The following is a 12190-nucleotide window of genomic DNA, read 5'->3' as shown; positions in this document are numbered from 1 at the left end:
CTATATAAAGTCTATTACAATTGATAATAATGCTGAAAAAAATTACGCAATTGTATCCGATGAAGTATAGGTCCGCCATTACTAATACGAGACCTTTAATCCAGCGATGGTTAAGGGAACCGGTTTAAATTAGCTAATTACAATAAAATATTTGACACTCGCATTGTTGATGCTTTAAGACTGCCAGATTTATTTACTTCCCTAAAATTAACAATAGGAAGAAACCTAAATCAACCCAATACTATGATACTCATCAATTAAAGTTGAAATAAAACCTATAACTAACTCAATACATTAACTTCTTTTGAGTTCATTCTCATCTCTGTTCAAGAATGTTTAAGGTTTATACAATCTTGATGTAATAGCAACTGATGCAATGCATATCACCACAATGTAAATACACTCGATATAAAATCAACAATAAATTAAAAACAGAGTAGGCTTTAAAAAATTACCAAAGGCTAACTAGATTAGGTGTGTTGTAAAAAATCTATATACTTTCCTTAGCAGAACTAGATTACATAACAAAAACTTGAAATGTGGCATATCCCAATTCTTTCTCTAGTATGCATGCATATTTTCAGATACTTTCTCATATTCACTTGAGTCTTGCCACATCTGTAAACATCATTCTAGTTATAAATGTAATTTATCTACTTTGACTATATTTCTTTTAAACTGGTTTGCTTACATTCATGTAATGATTACTTTAATTACTAATTTTTGCAGCAACGTAAGCTTTACTCATGTTGCCAGAAATAAAGTCTAAAATATTCTTTCTGGGGCGACCTGTGACGGCCGGTAAAAGAAGTCCTTTACACTTTTCTAATATAAATCTTCCAAATATACTAGAGAAAGATAAAAGCATGGAATGCAGAGGTTACTAACCTCGCGCGATCACCTTGTGGGTGTCGTGTATACAACAGGGGCGTGTGAAAACCACTATTCACAGGCTGTCTTCCATTTAGATAATCCCTTCATCAAAGGGAAGGGCCGTGACAGGCCCTAGAGAACACAGTTGGACCACGCCACCGACATCTACCACGCGCGCCCTTTAGGTCATCCTTCTGTTTTGGACTTGCCCGCATAGTCGTATTTTTTTGTGCTCTCGGTGTTTTTCCCGTGTTTGTCGTTAATTCATCGTGACTGACGCTGCTACTTCACCTTTACCAATGTTAAGTACCATAGTTTGTTTTGACAGTTTTTTTTTTCAGTACCGGGCATTTGTTCTCGTTCCAGTAATGTGGATTTTAATTTTGGAAGCGGCTTGGCCTTCCTCGGTGACGGCAGCCATTTTGGCTTTGTTCGCTTCGATAGTTTTTCAAGTTAATATTACCCATCTGGTACTCTGTCATCTAGGCTATATCACTTACGTTTTATGACCATTATTATTATCATTATTTTATTATTGTTTGTACTATGGTAATTTTTGCTAGCAAGTCCAATTTGGACGAGCGAAGAATAACGTTCTTGCCTTTGTTATAGTTTACGTACATACCTCGGGAAGGTGCTCACTTTAGACTATATCTTTATATTTATTTGTTACGTTGTCGTTATTCTTCGTTCTTGATTATTACAATTACATCATTATTCTTATCATATTATTGTGTGATTTTGGTTCTTTATAATGTAACCATGAGAGCGTGAGCATGGAGTTTTCGTTTTCTGTTACTACAGTTACGAGTTACCCTTTCTCTCGTTTTCTTTCTTAAGCTCGAGTAAGGAGAGGTGGATTTCCCGTTTTCCGTTTTATACGATCACGAGTTATTCCTGCCTCCTCTTCTTCTCCGGGTTTATGATATTACGTTTGATGGTATTTACGTTTTATTGATGTGGTTAAGGTTAATGTAGCTAGCATTATTAATAGGTTCCGTTAGTGTATGAGTCATTATTTTTGGATCGCTTTATGCCGCCACCCGTAGCTCCGTTCTCTTCGGAACGTTCACCGCCTTGAGTTATACTCCGCTATAATGGATACTCATTGGGTTGAGAAATAGTCAGATATTTGGAGTGCAACGGTGAAACCCGGCACTCAGACTCCGGCTTCGGCCTTATGCACACGAACCTTTTTCCTGACTAATCACAATTTCATTATTACGGTCCTTTTCATCGAATATCCGGCTTCACCGGAGATCACACAGATGTTCAGCATTGAGGGTAACATTATATTACCGATGATGTTCACAATTTCACTATTACGGACCTTTGTCACCGGAAATCACTCAGACGTTCAGAACCGGGGTTAACATTATTTTACCGGTGAGGTTTATAGTTACATGTTACGTGGTTACTGGATTTTAGTATATTAATTTGTAGCTCTAGCTAAAAATCATGGAACCATATTAGTCACACATAATTAATGTTATTTTCTATTGATTCATCTGTTCACTCACCAGAGTCTCAAGGAACATCCAGACTTATGTCTTCTTTCTTTTACAGAAGGTCCGCTGCGCTGCCAAGGGCTGCCCCGCTGCTTTTAATGATCCCCTGGGCCATGATCTACGGCGGTCTCATGCACATTGCGCCATATCCTTCTCTCGGGAACCGGGACAAGCCCCCTACATGGTATGGTTCCCGGAGTCATGCATGCTCTGCTACGAGCTGTCATCCCTACTCCTGAGCGATGATGTAAGTTGGTTCTAGGTTGTTCCTTTTAATATCCTTTGCGATGGTTCTTTATATATATATATATTTTTGGGCTCAAGCCATGTCGTCCTGATGGAAGTTCCTTAAAGGCAGCTTCCTAGGGTATATTACAACTACGGCGATATTCCCAGAGAATTTACCTTCAGGTACCCAGAATTCTAACTCCTGGAGCGAGTATCCCTAAAAAAGACCTTAGGGATATCGTAAATATCAGTGGACGTATTCTTGACACGCCTCATAGCAATCTATACCCCGAATAGAGTTAACACTTCGTAGGGGTAAAATGGCAAGAAAACGAAAACGATAAGAAAGGGGGGAGCCGTTCATAAGGCATCCCTCCTCCCCGTTTCGAAAGCGTGCCCTGCGCCGCTCACGGCGCCATCTGTATTCCTTTTTGCGTAGCTCTACGACTCGGTGTGTTTTCCCTGTTTTCTACCCAATCTTGGAATTTTCTCGCTTAATAATGCTTTCTCCAACTTCTTCTACCTCGGATAAGTTGAGTACTATTTCTTTTATGTATAAATGTAGGCTCTTGGTTAAAATTTAAAGTAATTAAAAGAGTTATCTTTGATACAAGAGCTGTTGCCTGCTGGAGGCATCATGGATGCTGTCGCTCGCTAGAATAGGATTTATTTGTTAGCAAGAGCGACGTTCCCAGCCCCTTTGCGCTTAAATATTAGCTACTTAGCTTATTTAGGAATTCTGTTATGATGCGATAGTAGTGTGCCTGGCGAAGTTTTGCCAAGGCTGCCAACACTAGTCTTCGTAGGCTAGTTGTTGGCCTATGTACTTCCTGCATGATAATTAGTCTTCCAAATGTGATTTTATTGCTTTAAGCGTTAGGCAACGTTATACATATAAGTCCTTTTCGAGTACCTTCCAAGATAGTATTGGTGTGAGTTTCGGTGAATTAGGTAATCGATTCTCTTAGTGCCTAGGCTAGGTTGTCTTAGGTCATTATAATATTATCTGTTCCCCGTTTGCTCCCTTCTCTTCGGGGAAGGGGCAAACCCTTTCCCTCTGTTTAAGCCTTAGGCTTAACTCTAGTGGTTTATTTGAATTAATCTTCAAATATATCTATGCTGGAGTAGTACTGTACCTTCCCGTTCCAACTGTATTGGTTCAGAGGGGGACAGTACAACAGTGTTTAGTCTGAGCCCGGTTTGTCTGGCATGGGGCAGAGTCTCCCTTGCTGACTGACTCGGGCATTAAGGGTTATCCCCTTGGTCCACCTTGTTGGGTTCCAGTAGTGATCCCTTTACTCGGTGACTCATCAGACTGTCCTATTGCCGTTCCGGTCTCGGGATATGTTCCCTTTTCTGGAAAGGCAATTCCTTCCTTGCCGTGGTTCTTGGGAGGCAGTCAGTAGTGCCGGCCTCCCTCTCGGGTCTTTCTCTAACTGAGAAGAACTGTCTTAGTTGGGAATGACCCTTAACCAAGGTAAGGTTGGATAGGACCCTCTGTCCTTCCCTTCTTTTTTCCGTTCCTTGTGTCAGTCGCCTGCATCCTTGCCTAGCCTAGGTTGGGATGAGGAACTGACGTGGTCTCCTGTCGGCCGGCAAAGTGTGCCGACCGGCAGAGACCATTACTTCGAGTGCTGCCCGGTCCTTTCTTGGTCCCTCCATCGCTGCCGTCTGAAGATTCAGTAGGCAGCGGTTAGGAAGCTTGACTTAGTGTCTCCCCTTCCTTTCGGCACTCTTTCGGGTGCCGGGCCCAGAGACTCATAGTCTCTTAACCCGGCACTCATTCTATTGTCTTAGTATGTGTTGTCCTTGCCGTCTGCCGGCCTACAGGCCGGCCGTCGGTGGGGAGGGGTGTTCTCCAGTTCTCTTGCTGTCGGTCGGCGTTGGGTGTATACCTTTGCCGGCCGGTCTCTTGCTCATCTGCCGGCCACTACAAGTGGGGCCGGCAGCCGAGCGCTGCCTAGTGTGGGGGCCAGCCGGCAGGGTTTGTTTACGGCTGCCGGCCGGCCTGGGACACTGCCCAGTCAGCCGGCCACTAAGAATGATGGCCGGCAACGCAGTGCAAACCGGGTGGCTACGGTCCGGCAACCACTGCCGGCCGGTTCAGGCATGGGATCTGGAGTTCTCCCCAATAAAGGTGATCTGATGTTGTGTACTTGAGATCTACCTTTCGAAAAACAGGGGGGGGGTGCTGATCGGCAATAGCCGGCTGGCACACCACCCTCAGGTACTGTATCAGTCCCCTCTTGGTGGTATATTCAACCAAGGGAGTTCATGATGTAGTAGGTTACAACACTGTCTTTTCTATCTTACTTGTGTTACTGGTACAATCACCTGGTGTCGCCTTACAAGGATAAAAGATAATTCTTTTATCCCTGGCCGGAATGGTAATATTTTACCTTAGGTGTGAGCTACACCTAATTTCCTTTGGAAATACGTTCTCTGGTTATTCTAGTAAAGACTAACTATGTGACTTGGCTGGTGGGCTTCCACAGGTGTTTGTGTGGGTTTCACAAGTAGGTGTCTTTCCCTTATTCTTGTTGAATACTCATTTGTTACATGTGAATTGAAATTCACTTGATATTCATGGAAATTTTTCTTCTTTTACAGGAGGAGCATCCGAAGTGTGATAGTGTCTTCTGCAATGTCCGCAGTAAGAACTTTTGCGGACATGCCTCGTGTAGGAGGCACGCGGCTTGTGCAGCCTCCAATGATGACCATCGTTACTGGGATCCGCAGGTATGTGCTGTATGTACTAACCTGCTATCAGAGGCTTTTGAATCCCCTAGGTCGGCGGAGTCAAGAGATGCAGCGAGGGAGAGGCTTCGCTTATGGGTAAGGGGTTTTCAGAAAAACACCACTGGACCTTATCTTCCTAACGAGAAGATGAGGGCATACCTTTTTCCCAAGGCTTCCCCTGATGCTGTTGTTCCCCAGCCTCGGCCGGAGATCCCTCTGATCCAGATTCCAGTGGAGGAGGATGTCGCTGACGCCATGCAGGACATCCAGTTGGACGACAAGATGTCCGACTTGTCCGATCGTGCGGAGCAGGATCTCCTCGCAGAGGGCGAGGAGGAGGATCGAGATCCTATTGCCGTGGAGGAAGAGGTTCCCGTATCATCAGACGTGCCGGTTCAGGTCCCTGAACCTATCCCCTCTACCTCGTCCGCTCTTCCAGCAGAGCTTGGACAGGCTCTCTCTTCCATCGTTGGTATGATCCAACAGATGCAGAGGGAGAATAATCAGAAGGCCGCTACTTTGGAGCTCCAGATGCAGAAGATCACAGCATCACGTGGACCTCCAAAGAAGCTCAACGTTAAGGACCTTCCTCTGTGCTCGGATGCCAACCCGTGGAGATATGCCGAGCACATGCCGATGACGATTGGGAAGATCGTCATGTCGGAGAAACTGGGCTCAGTTCCCCTTGAGGAGGTGGAATTCTGGCCCAGTAGAGGGGCCTACCCGGACTGCTATGTCCGTTTGAAGAAGGAGCCGGCTTCGAAGGAGGAGACGGAACCAAAGGAGGTGATTATTCTGGATCACTCCAAGGCTCAAGCCACTTTGACAGCTGCTTTAAAGGAGAGGGGGTTCTCAAACTCAAAGGTTGCCGCTTTGAGTAAGAAGCACCCCTCCTTTGTATCCTCCCCGGCTAGGGCCTTCCCCTTTATGCAAAAGGGGTTTGCGGCCGTCATCAAGGCGGTTGAAGCTGGCAAGCCGTGCCCGTCTTTGGAGGAATGTAAACCTCTATCGTTGGCATTGCCAATGGACAATAAGGACTGGAAGGAGGTGCACCTTACTTTCTCGGTTGGGAAGTTGGACGCCGACATTGCAGGACAGCAGTTCGGCGAAAACCTTCCCAAGTTGTCGGAATTCCTTCTACGGAGGGAATTGGACACAAAGGAGCGCCTGGCAGCCTCGATGTCTCTCCAGACCAACATGGAGACGATGGCTAGCGACCCCAAGATGCCAGAGATGTTCATGGTTATGGCCAAAATCCATCTGGCCACAGTAACCAAGGACCTCTATTGCTTTGTTAAAGCAAGGAGGGCCTGTAGGGAGTTTGTGTTCGCCTCGGCCACAGTGAGGCATGAACCCAAGAGGCTAATTTCATCCAGCATCTGGGGTAAAGATCTCTTTCCCAAGGACGTGGTCAAAGAGATCGTGGACAAGGCAGCCACTGAGAACCGCAATCTTCTCCTGAAGTGGGGCCTGTCCCTTAGGAGGAAGTCTTCTCCGGATGAGGGCCCTCAGCCGAAAGGAAAGGCGAAGAAGTCAAGGTTTTCCTCCCGTCCAGCCAAGTCCTTCAAACCGCAAAGACAACAGCAGCAGCAGCCAGCTTTGCCTCCGGTTCCACAACTGGTAGCCCAGACCCCGACCACCTTCCAATGGGTTCCCCAAGCCATGTCATCAGCTTCCCCGGCATTCAATCCCGTGTTCGAGGGACAGTCGACCACGTTTCGTGCAAGACCCAGAGGAGCAGCTAGAGGGTCATCAAGACGCCCCTCTAGGGGACGAGGATTCAGAGGTGGTCGCGGCCAGGGAGGCAAGACTGCAGGGCAGTCAAAGTGAAGTGTCGCCGGTAGGTGGGAGACTTCAGTATTTCCGGGATCGCTGGACCTTCGATCCCTGGGCCCACAGCCTTCTCAAAAATGGACTGGGTTGGAGTTGGTACAGTACTCCGCCCCAGTGCCCTCAATTTTTCCAACACTCCACCCCCGTTTTGGAGGAGTACATCCAAGATCTGTTGGAGAAAAAGGTGATCAGGAGGGTAAAGTCCATCAAGTTCCAAGGGAGGCTGTTTTGTGTTCCCAAGAAAGACTCGGGGAAACTCAGAGTCATTCTGGACTTGTCACCACTCAACAAGTTCATAGTGAACCACAAGTTCAAGATGTTAACGTTACAACACATAAGGGCCTTACTGCCCAAGAGGGCATATACCGTCTCCATCGATTTGTCAGACGCATATTGGCACGTTCCAATAAGTCGTCGTCTCTCCCCCTACCTAGGATTCAAGCTACAACAAAAACTTTACGCTTTCAGGGCGATGCCCTTCGGACTAAACATAGCCCCAAGGATCTTTACGAAGCTTGCGAGCGCAGCTCTCAAACAGTTACGCCTAAAAGGGTTCCAGGTAGTAGCCTACCTGGACGATTGGTTGGTGTGGGCAGCATCCAGAGCAGAATGCTTGCAAGCTTCCCTACAAGTGATTCAGTTCCTGGAATATCTAGGCTTCATGATCAACAGAAAGAAGTCTCGTCTTTCTCCAGCTCAGAGGTTCCAGTGGTTGGGAATTCACTGGGATCTAGTGTCACACCGTCTTTCCATCCCGATGTCAAAGAGGAAGGAAATAGCGGGGTCTGTCAGGAGACTTCTAGGTTCCGAGAGGATATCAAGACGCGAACAAGAGAGGGTTTTGGGCTCTCTTCAGTTTGCATCAGTAACAGACCCAGTGCTAAGAGCACAGTTAAAAGATGCAGCGGGAGTATGGAGAACCTTTGCATCGAAAGAGCGAAGGGACTTGAAGAGACCGGTCCCACTTCGACTACGTTCTCTTCTCAGACCGTGGTCTCAAGCCAGTCGTCTAAAGAGGTCTCTACCTCTTCAGCCACCCCCCCCGTCAGTGACAATCCACACAGACGCCTCAAAGGTAGGGTGGGGGGGTCACTCCCATCGGAAAAAAGTGCAAGGGATCTGGTCCAAGCTATTTGGGACCTTTCACATAAACTTTCTAGAAGCTATGGCAGTACTTCTTACCCTGAAGAAAGTATCCCCACGTCACTCGATCCACGTAAGGTTGGTACTGGACAGCGAGGTGGTTGTGAAATGTCTGAATCGGCGGGGATCGAGATCCCCACCTCTCAACCAGGTAATGTTAGCCATATTCCGACTGGCGGAGAAGAAGAAGTGGCACCTGTCAGCAGTTCACCTTCAAGGAGTCCGGAATGTGACCGCGGACGCTCTATCCAGGGTGACACCGATAGAGACAGAATGGTCCCTAGACGCAGGATCATTCTCTTTCATCTTGAGACAAGTCCCAGAACTGCAGATAGACCTCTTCGCGACGAAGGACAACAAGAAGCTGCCGAAATATGTGTCCCCATACGTGGACCCCTCGGCAGAAGCAATAGATGCGATGTCCCTCGATTGGAACAGATGGTCCAGGATCTACCTGTTTCCCCCTCACAATCTGATGTTGAGGGTCCTCAACAAACTGAGATCCTTCAAGGGAGTAGCAGCAATAGTGGCCCACAAGTGGCCGAACAGTGTATGGTTCCCTCTAGCTCTGGAACTACGACTGAGGTTTCTACCACTCCCGGACCCAGTTCTGTCCCAGCAAGTCCAGAAGTCGACTGTCTTCGCTTCATTACAGAAAACCCGAACCCTGCAGCTCATGATTTTCTCTCCCTAGCGGTGAAGAAACGGTTCGGAATCTCGAAAGATAGTATCGACTTCCTGGAAGAATACAAGTGTAAGTCTACTAGGAGGCAGTACGAATCTGCATGGAAGAAATGGGTAGCCTTTGTCAAAGATAAGAACCCGCACGAGATCTCTACGGAGTTCTGCCTATCCTTCTTCATTCACCTCCACGGACAGGGGCTGGCGGCGAACACAATTTCTACATGTAAGTCAGCTCTAACAAGACCCATTCTATATGCCTTCCAGGTAGACCTCGCTAACGAGATGTTTAATAAGATCCCAAAGGCCTGTGCTAGGCTTAGACCATCAGCTCCTCCAAAGCCTATTTCATGGTCGTTAGACAAAGTCCTTCATTTTGCCTCATTACTAGATAATGAGGAATGTGCGTTGAAGGACCTGACTCAAAAAGTGATCTTCCTTTTTGCCCTTGCTTCTGGGGCCAGAGTTAGTGAGATTGTGGCCCTCTCGAGAGAGGAGGGCCGAGTTCAGTTCCTGGATGGGGGAGAACTGAACCTGTTTCCGGACCCTACGTTTCTCGCTAAGAACGAGTTGCCCACCAACAGGTGGGGTCCCTGGAGAATCTGCCCTCTGAAAGAAGATGCATCTCTATGTCCCGTAGAATGCCTTAAGGTCTATCTTCGTAGAACTTCAGACTTCCATGGGGGCCAACTATTCAGAGGAGAAACATCGGGCTCGAATTTATCTTTAAATCAGCTTAGGGCGAAAATTACATATTTTATTCGCAGAGCGGATCCTGACAGTTCACCCGCAGGTCATGATCCGAGGAAAGTTGCTTCATCATTAAACTTCTTTAACTTTATGGATTTTGAACACCTTCGTTCATACACTGGCTGGAAGTCTTCCAGGGTATTCTTTCGCCACTATGCTAAGCAAGTGGAGCAGCTAAAGAGGTCTGTGGTAGCAGTTGGTTGCGTCGTTAACCCTGCTGTTTAACTCTGCGAGGAACAGCGGAATCATTTGGGACTTGGATTCTTGGGTGAATGGTTAGTTATATGCGTTGATATAACTGGTAGTGAAGGCTCTCAGAGCCCACAGTGACTGTTCCAACGTTATGGTGATGGTAGCACAAGTACAGACAGGTGTGCCAAGCGTTTGCCAACGCTATTGTCAGCAAAGTAGTAACATGGACGTTAAGTTTGATACCGGGGTATGTGTAAGTGACACATATGTTTTTCTTTCAGATAATCATTCATCCATGCACTACAGTACTTGTGTAAATTGTTGGTCATCCACCTAGCATATGTACATATTTATGGTGACCATGTCTATTTATTGTTTCTCAATAAACTTGTTCTCGGGAACCTTGCGTCTCCTTCACCTATTTTTGATTTCATATTGTTTTTTGAGCATTTAGCCTATGTATATTAATCGGGGATATCTATAATAGCCTATTCCTTAATGCAAAGCCTGGATTATACTGGTTTATACTTTCCTTAGCAATAAGGACTCCACCCCTTTCTGAGGATGGTGGTAGCAGCAAGTTTAATCCTACGCAGATATAACCTTTTGTCTAATTTTACTTCGACCAGGGTGCTGGTCGGGACTTTTTCTTTTGGATACTGTAGTCCCGTAAGACTTCGCTTTACTTCATATAGAGTGAGACCACTATATGGTACTGGCTGGCGAGTGATTCATACATAGGTATATGTACTCTTTGTTCGTTTCTAGAGTCTAGTAGGACTCCTCCCTGTAGGGGGCAGGAAGCACTCTCATGGCTTATGATTAGTGAAAAGATGTATAACGGTAACATCTTAGGTCTGTCAGTCGAGTTGACTAAGAAACATTCTTGAGGAGTACGGCACGTATTGAGAATCCACAGATACAGTAATGCTCTGGTATACTTCCATCAGGACGACATGGCTTGAGCCCAAAAAACGGATTTTGAGCGAAGCGAAAAATCTATTTTTGGGTAAGATAGCCATGTCGTCCTGATGGACCCGCCCTGCTCCTTTTCAAAAATAAAACAAATAAATAAGAGTGAAAAGGATAGTAGGACCCCTCCCTACATACAGTATCTGTAGCACCTCGTGTATCGCTACAAGGAATACAGATGGCGCCGTGAGCGGCGCAGGGCACGCTTTCGAAACGGGGAGGAGGGATGCCTTATGAACGGCTCCCCCCTTTCTTATCGTTTTCGTTTTCTTGCCATTTTACCCCTACGAAGTGTTAACTCTATTCGGGGTATAGATTGCTATGAGGCGTGTCAAGAATACGTCCACTGATATTTACGATATCCCTAAGGTCTTTTTTAGGGATACTCGCTCCAGGAGTTAGAATTCTGGGTACCTGAAGGTAAATTCTCTGGGAATATCGCCGTAGTTGTAATATACCCTAGGAAGCTGCCTTTAAGGAACTTCCATCAGGACGACATGGCTATCTTACCCAAAAATAGATTTTTCGCTTCGCTCAAAATCCGTTATATATATATATATATATATATATATATATATATATATATATATATATATATATATATATATATATATATATATATATATACATCGCTTATTGCTTCATAATTAATCCTCTCACCTCTTTCAGGCTGATGATAAATCTCTCCGGGAGGCAAGAGCTGCTCTCCGTCCGTGGGTGTCAGGCTTTGGGAGGAATGCTCCGTCTGGGGCATCCTATCTCCTTGATGGAGACATGGCCTCTCGCCTATTTCCGGGCTCTACTACTGCGGCAGTTCCACCGGAGACAGCGGCCCCGTTAATTAACCAGTTAGAGCAACCATTCCAATGGAGGAAGAAGTTTTATTGACGGAGGACGCGTCCTTTCTGGATTTGGACGTCGAACCCATGGATGAGCAGGTAGGTGGTGATGAGTTGGTGGACCCCCTTTCATCCCTCACTCCTTCCTCTACTACTTCCTTTCACGGATTCTCCTCGGGATCCCTCCGTTCCTGTACGACCCAAGGTGAAGCCGCTACGTATCTTTAAGCCTTCAGCTTTGCCATTATCTGTGTCACCGGTCCCGGGATCCTCAAAGGATCCTGATGTTCATATTACTTTACCTAAAACCGTGACTACTAAAAGGACATACTCCGCTAAGTCCAGGGCTTCGTCAGTGGATCGTGCTCGGGATCCCTCCTTATCCACCGACCTGATCAGGGATATTGTTAAAGAGCAGTTACAAAAACATTC

At 46.3% G+C, this 12190-nt stretch overlaps 1 protein-coding gene across 5 annotated transcripts in view; it reads right to left on the bottom strand.

The window, feature by feature from the left end:
- Positions 1-12190, bottom strand: part of LOC137632328 (alpha-1,6-mannosyl-glycoprotein 2-beta-N-acetylglucosaminyltransferase-like) — a 115878-nt gene that overhangs the window by 22025 nt on the left and 81663 nt on the right. The window lies entirely within an intron of this gene.

This window comes from Palaemon carinicauda, chromosome 41, assembly GCF_036898095.1.
Source record: "Palaemon carinicauda isolate YSFRI2023 chromosome 41, ASM3689809v2, whole genome shotgun sequence".
NCBI classification, from domain to species: domain Eukaryota; kingdom Metazoa; phylum Arthropoda; class Malacostraca; order Decapoda; family Palaemonidae; genus Palaemon; species Palaemon carinicauda.
Note: the sequence above shows the minus strand (reverse complement) of the source record. Positions and strands in the feature narration are given on the sequence as shown.